Consider the following 6,258-nt stretch of genomic DNA (forward strand, 5'->3'; position numbering starts at 1 on the left):
TTAGCCTCCAGTCATGTTCTGCTGCTTGCTCACTGCACATAGAAAATGAAAACAGACACATCCCTTAATTTCAATATCAGAAGCTGTATTTGTACACGTCGAGTTGCACAATTCCCACAATGTCTTTTCACTTGGTAGAACTATACATATCACCCTATCCCAGTGGTACTTGACTAACCAAATGAATGTGGAAACTTTGAAACATCAAACACCCTATTTTAAATTAAACTAAAAACTTCTGCAGTCCTGCCGATATGCCAGTCTTCACTCCCATCGATAGCCCAGATTAGTGTTTTTCTACCCAGAAACGGAGTGTCATTTCCCCCAGCAGAGGCAGGAGAGTGTGGCTTGTTGCTGTACCACTGAGCTAATATAGATGTCACCCTGTGCAGACACAATCGCCAGGCAGGCCTTAGGCAGCCCGAGCGGTAATCTTATTTGAAAGGCTGGTCTCCTCTCCTCTCATCTCCACATGTGTTGCCTCAGTGGGCACAGACAGACACACACATACAGTACACACACACTCCAATGCTGTGCCCCAGGCTGGCCGCCCTCTCCATCTGCCCCACCTCCTGCGCCCACAGCTCAACTGTGATCTCTTTCAAGGGACCTGTGTGTGTGTGTGTGTGTGTGTGTGTGTGTGTGTGTGTGTGTGTGTGTGTGTGTGTGTGTGTGTGTGTGTGTGTGTGTGTGTGTGTGTGTGTGTGTGCGTGTGTGTGTGCGTGTGTGTGTGTGTGCGTGCGTGCGTGCGTGCGTGCGTGTGTGCGTGCGTGCGTGCGTGCGTGCGTGCGTGCGTGCGTGCGTGCGTGCGTGCGTGCGTGCGTGCGTGCGTGCGTGTGTGTGCCCGTGCATATGTGTTTATGCAAGCAAACAAGCTAGTTGTGTGCTTGGTGTGTGCCCATACACTGTGTGTACATGCTTTGTGTGTACATGCTATGTGTGTATATGCTATGTATGTAAAGTATGTGTGCACATGCTGTGTGTAAATGCTGATTGTGTAAATGATGGGTGTCTAAATGCTGTGTGTAAAGGATGTGTGTGTGAATGCTGTGTGTGTGTAAATGCTGTGTGTGTGTATATGCTATGTGTGTACATGCTATGTGTGTAAATGCTGTGTGTGTATATACAGTATGCTATATGTGTAAATGCTATGGGTGTAAATGGTGTGTGAATGCTGTGTGTACATGCTGTGTGTGTACATGCTGTGCGTGTAAATGCTGTGTGTAAATGCTATGTGTGTACATGCTGTGGGTGTAAATGTTGTGTGTAAATATATGCTATGTGTGTAAATGCTGTGTGTGAATGCTGTGTGTGTACATGCTGTGTGAGTAAATGCTGTATGTGTACATGCTGTGTGTCTAAATGTTGTGTGTAAATGCTGTGTGTGTGTATATGTGTGTATAAATGCTGTGTGTGCATAGGCTATGTGTGTACATGCTGTGTGTTTAAATACTGTGTGTAAATGCTGTGTGTTTATATATGTGTGTACATGCTGTGTGTGTAAATGCTGTGTGTAAATGCTGTGTGTGTACATGCTGTGTGAGTAAATGCTGTATGTGTACATGCTGTGTGTCTAAATGTTGTGTGTAAATGCTGTGTGTGTGTATATGTGTGTATAAATGCTGTGTGTGCATAGGCTATGTGTGTACATGCTGTGTGTTTAAATACTGTGTGTAAATGCTGTGTGTTTATATATGTGTGTACATGATGTGTGTGTAAATGCTGTGTGTGTATACGCTCTGTGTAAATGTTGTGTGTGTAAATGCTGTGTGTGTACATGATGTGTGTGTAAATGCTGTGTGTGCACATGATGTGTGTATATGCTGTGTTTGTACATGCTGTGTGTAAATTATGTGTTTGTATATCCTTTGTGTGTATATGCTGTGTGTGTATGCATGCTGTGTGTGTGTTCATGTAGCTCCAGAGTAAAATCAATAAGAAAATAGGTGTTTTATTGTCACATGCACCTGATAGGTGCAGTGAATTGTGTTGTTTTACCGGGTCAGCCATAGTAGTATGGTGCCCCCGGAGCAAATTAGGGTTAGGTCCCTTGCTCAAGGACACATCGACAGATTTCTCACCTTGATGGCTCAAGTATTTGAACCAAAGCTCTAACTGCTTGGTTAACTGTCACCCTTGTCGGTTGTTGGTTGTCGGTCTCTTCTGGCATAGGAGATGGATGTGGATCTGAATTTGAACTTGAAGGGTGAGCTAGATGAGCAGCCAGCCAGCCAGCCGCTGTGACAAGACAAGACGCTTAGGGGACTTGGGCCAGAGACGGCAGGGGTGTGTGTGTGTGTGCGCGTGCCTGTGCGTGCACCCTTTTTACCAAATCCCCCCATCATCCCTCTCTCTCTCCCTCTCTCATTCGTCAGTGGTTGGGGTCACAGCCCTGTCTGAAAGGAAAGTCTCCTGGGTCTTTCCTAGAGCATCTTTTGAAAGATCACAGCATAGGCTACATCCGAGAAGCCTTCCACTCCTCCATATCCACGTCTCCCTCTCCATCCCTTAAACTTCAGAAAGCGTAGATCTGTCACTTTGGAAGGCCATTGATTGAGTTTGTTTTGAGGAATGCACTTGAAAGACAATAACATGCTCCATGGAGAACTAGACCTAGACAAACGATTAATATCATCCTCACCAAAATACTCTTTTGTGTCTTTTTGTACTGCCTGAAGGGGACATTTTGTAAACTTGAATATGTATGTGTGTACTACTGTATGTGGTAGCTATAATTTACAGTAATTGTGGTGGTATATTATGTGTGGTCTTGCATCCAAATGCTCTGAGTTTTATAAAACTGCATTGGCTGTGTTTAAAAGCAAAGTTAAAAGTGATTTTGTTTTGATGAGACAGAGAATGTATCTGACAGACATAAAGGAAATCATTTTTGAATGATGTACATAGTAGCCCTTGTTCATTTATGGTTTAAAGTATTTTTTACTGTGTGCTTGTAAATGGTCTTATGTTGATGATCTTGTGTAGCTGTATGCTTGTCATTTCTCTCTGAGGTCTTTTCACCTGCAGTCAGTGCTTGACTAGGGTAGGAGCTCACCGGAGCTGAGTATCGGCACCTCACATTTTCTACTGCTTGAGCTCCTGTTCCTCTTATAGAATATTAGCTCAAAAGTATTGTGGAGCTCCTGCACCTAAATATAAACAGTACTGGCACCCAAAATGAGTACCAGAACCTATTTCAGTCCAAGTCAAGCACTGCCTGCAGTGTTTCCTGTGACATCAGCTTCACTTTCCCTGTCCTGGTCAACGGTTCTAGAGTACAAAGGTGGGGATTTTGGGGTGGGTGGGCAGTAAGGGAAAGTTATGAGAAAATAATGTACATCTATTAAGACGATATAAATGCACCTGATGCACGTAGATTATTTTGAAAAATATTAAATATTTTGTATAATCTTTGAAGGCTTTTCATTCATTGCCAAAATAGCGAGTCATTGAGCTTCACGAAGACCAAAACATAGCCAGCCACAGGCGTGTGTAGGACTGTGTATGATTTTACACAGAAGGGTGATTTGAAGCATGTGTAACTATGTAGTTTGTGTGTGTTTTAGTTTCACCGTGCACAGAGGGGGATAGAGAGCCCTTCTACCCCCCTCTGTGAATCCTCTGACCAGATCATTTATTAGTCTGGGAGTGTCTCCACTGTCTGATACCCCTTCCCCTGTACACCACACCACACAGCCCCATGAACGACGACCTACGTACCCAGCGACGACATACATACCTACCCCCCCACAAGAGGTCAGGAAGGAACTGAGGGTTATTTGTTCTCCATCTCTCTTCTTCTCTGACAGACACACACCATCCTCACTTCTCATGTTCTAATCTCTATCTCTCCTGACACACACGCTACAGTATAAGCCACTCTCTCCATTGATGTTCCCCTCTCAGGAAACAGGTCATCCCTCACCGTTGTCTGTGTGGCTAGGTTAGGGTTAGGTTGTTCTCTGGGCAGCCAGGGGGGGGGAGTCTTACCCCTGGCTACCACACCACGTGGCCCCCAGATGAAGCTCTTCCATCTCTGTCCTGTGCCTCTCAGGACACTACGTGACCAAACATGACAGGATCCCTCCGGACCCCTCAATAGATGATTCCACTGCCAAACGCAAAGACAGAACTTTGAGTCTGCGTGTGTGTGTGCATGTTCAACAGATTTCTACCCCAGTGTGTTACCCTTTCAAGAGCTCTGAAATCAAGTGTTGAGCAGCATGGTAGAACAGCATGGTAGAACTGCTACTGAAAGCACCAGTAGGTGCTACTGCTGGGAGATTGTTGCTGTGTGCTTTATTTTGACTCCTGACCCACCAGCAGCTATATATACATCCGTTGTGTTGGAGGAAGGTGTGGAGTTGGTGAGAGTCACAAGAAGTGGTCTATTTAAAAAGATGTGTGTGCAGAGTAGAAGACGCGTGTTTTAAGACTCAAAAAGAGATTGGTCTGGAATGTTTCCTGCATGGATATTCATAGCAGGGCACCTGTCAAGGGGGTTATTTCTGGGGTAGTGTAAGGAATAAAGGCAGAGGATATTACTGAAGACATCGATGGAGTGGTTGACTGACCTGTTGACTGACCTGTATAGTGGATGGAGAAAATAAATTCACTTCATCCATGCTACTGTTCTTTGATTAAGAGTCTCTCCCTTCTCATACGTATACAGTTAGGATTCATGAGATACCCTCTAAAAGCTTTTGTGCAAAAGCCCCTTCAGTATCATGAATGTAAAATGTTTGGTCATGTGTCAAGTGTGTGCAGAAGGGAAGAGTATTGTATGCCAGAAGAAGTGAAATGCTGCAACGGTGGAGGAGAATGAGGTGGCATGGGTAAAGGTCTTCGTGATTTCACAGCTGAGGCAGTGCAAGACATCCTGTCGGTGAATGTTCCACCATCACAGGCCCCTGAGTCTGTGAATGGATGTATTTTGTGTGTGGAATGTGATTGAAGAAGTGGGATGGGTTTTGTTAGTTGACATGTTTAATTTTGTATTTTGTATGATGTCGTTTTCCCCCTTTCCTGCAATGGTTTTTAAATTTCTTATTCGATACCCTGTCCAGCTGGTGGCGGTAATGCACCATTAACATTGGATGCCAACCACCATTAAACCCCATCAAAGAAGAAGATGCATTGGGGGTTTGCCACATGGAGAGCAGCAGGAGCTGCTGAAGACCCTCCAAGCTCCATGGACCTTTATGTTTGAAGGAAGGCCTTTGTTTCAGTTTGAGTAAGTTATATGCTCTGACAGAGCCTTGAACCTGCCTCTTCAGTGGTTGTACTGTGATTTTCTATTCCTGGTCCTTGTGAGTTGTGGTCAACCCTAGCTAGCACCATAATCTATGGATTTCACATGACTGGGCAGGGGCGCAGTCATGGGTGGGCCTGGGAGGGCATAGGCCCACCCACTTCGGAGCCAGGCCCACCTACTGGGGAGCCAGACCCAGCCAATCAGAATGAGTTTCCCCTCACATAGGGCTTTATTACAGACATACAGTAAATACTCCTCAGTTTCATTTTCAACTGTCCGGGTGGTTGGTCTCAGTTGATCCAGCAGGTGAAGAAGCCGGATGTGGAGTTCCTTGGCTGGCGTGGTTACACGTGGTCTCGGTTGCGAGAGCGGTTGGACATACTGACAAATTCTTTAAAACGACTTTGGAGGCAGCTTATGGTAGAGAAATGAACATGACATTTTCTGGTAACAGCTCTGGTGGACATTCCTGCAGTCAGCATGCCAATTGCATGCTCCCTCAAAATTTGAGACATCTGTGGCATTGTGTTGTGTGACAAAACTGCACATTTTAGAGTGGCCTTTTATTGTCCCCAGCATAAGATGCACCTGTGAAATGATCATGCTGCTTAATCAATTTCTTGATATGCCACACCTGTCAGGTGGATGGATTATCCTCGCAAAGGAGAAATGTTCACTAACAGGGATGTAAACAAATTTGTGCACAAACATTTCTGGGATATTTTATTTCAGCTCATGAAACATGGGACCAACACTTTACATGTTGCGTTTTATATTTTGTTCAGTATAAATCAAAACCAAATCCCTGGCGTTGCTAGGACAATGCAATCCGACTGGTGGTTGTCGACAGTGCAGCTTTTAAAGTAATTTCCGATTGAGTCAACATTGTTTACTAGTGAGTGAGATCTCCGCTAGCTCGGGAACATTGCCTATTAAAGCCGCATTAAGGACAACCTGCAGTTCGATTGAATCCTGGCCTAACTCGAAGAACAGGGTTTTGGAAA

Source organism: Salvelinus alpinus, chromosome 5 (assembly GCF_045679555.1).
Source record: "Salvelinus alpinus chromosome 5, SLU_Salpinus.1, whole genome shotgun sequence".
Lineage (NCBI taxonomy): Eukaryota > Metazoa > Chordata > Actinopteri > Salmoniformes > Salmonidae > Salvelinus > Salvelinus alpinus.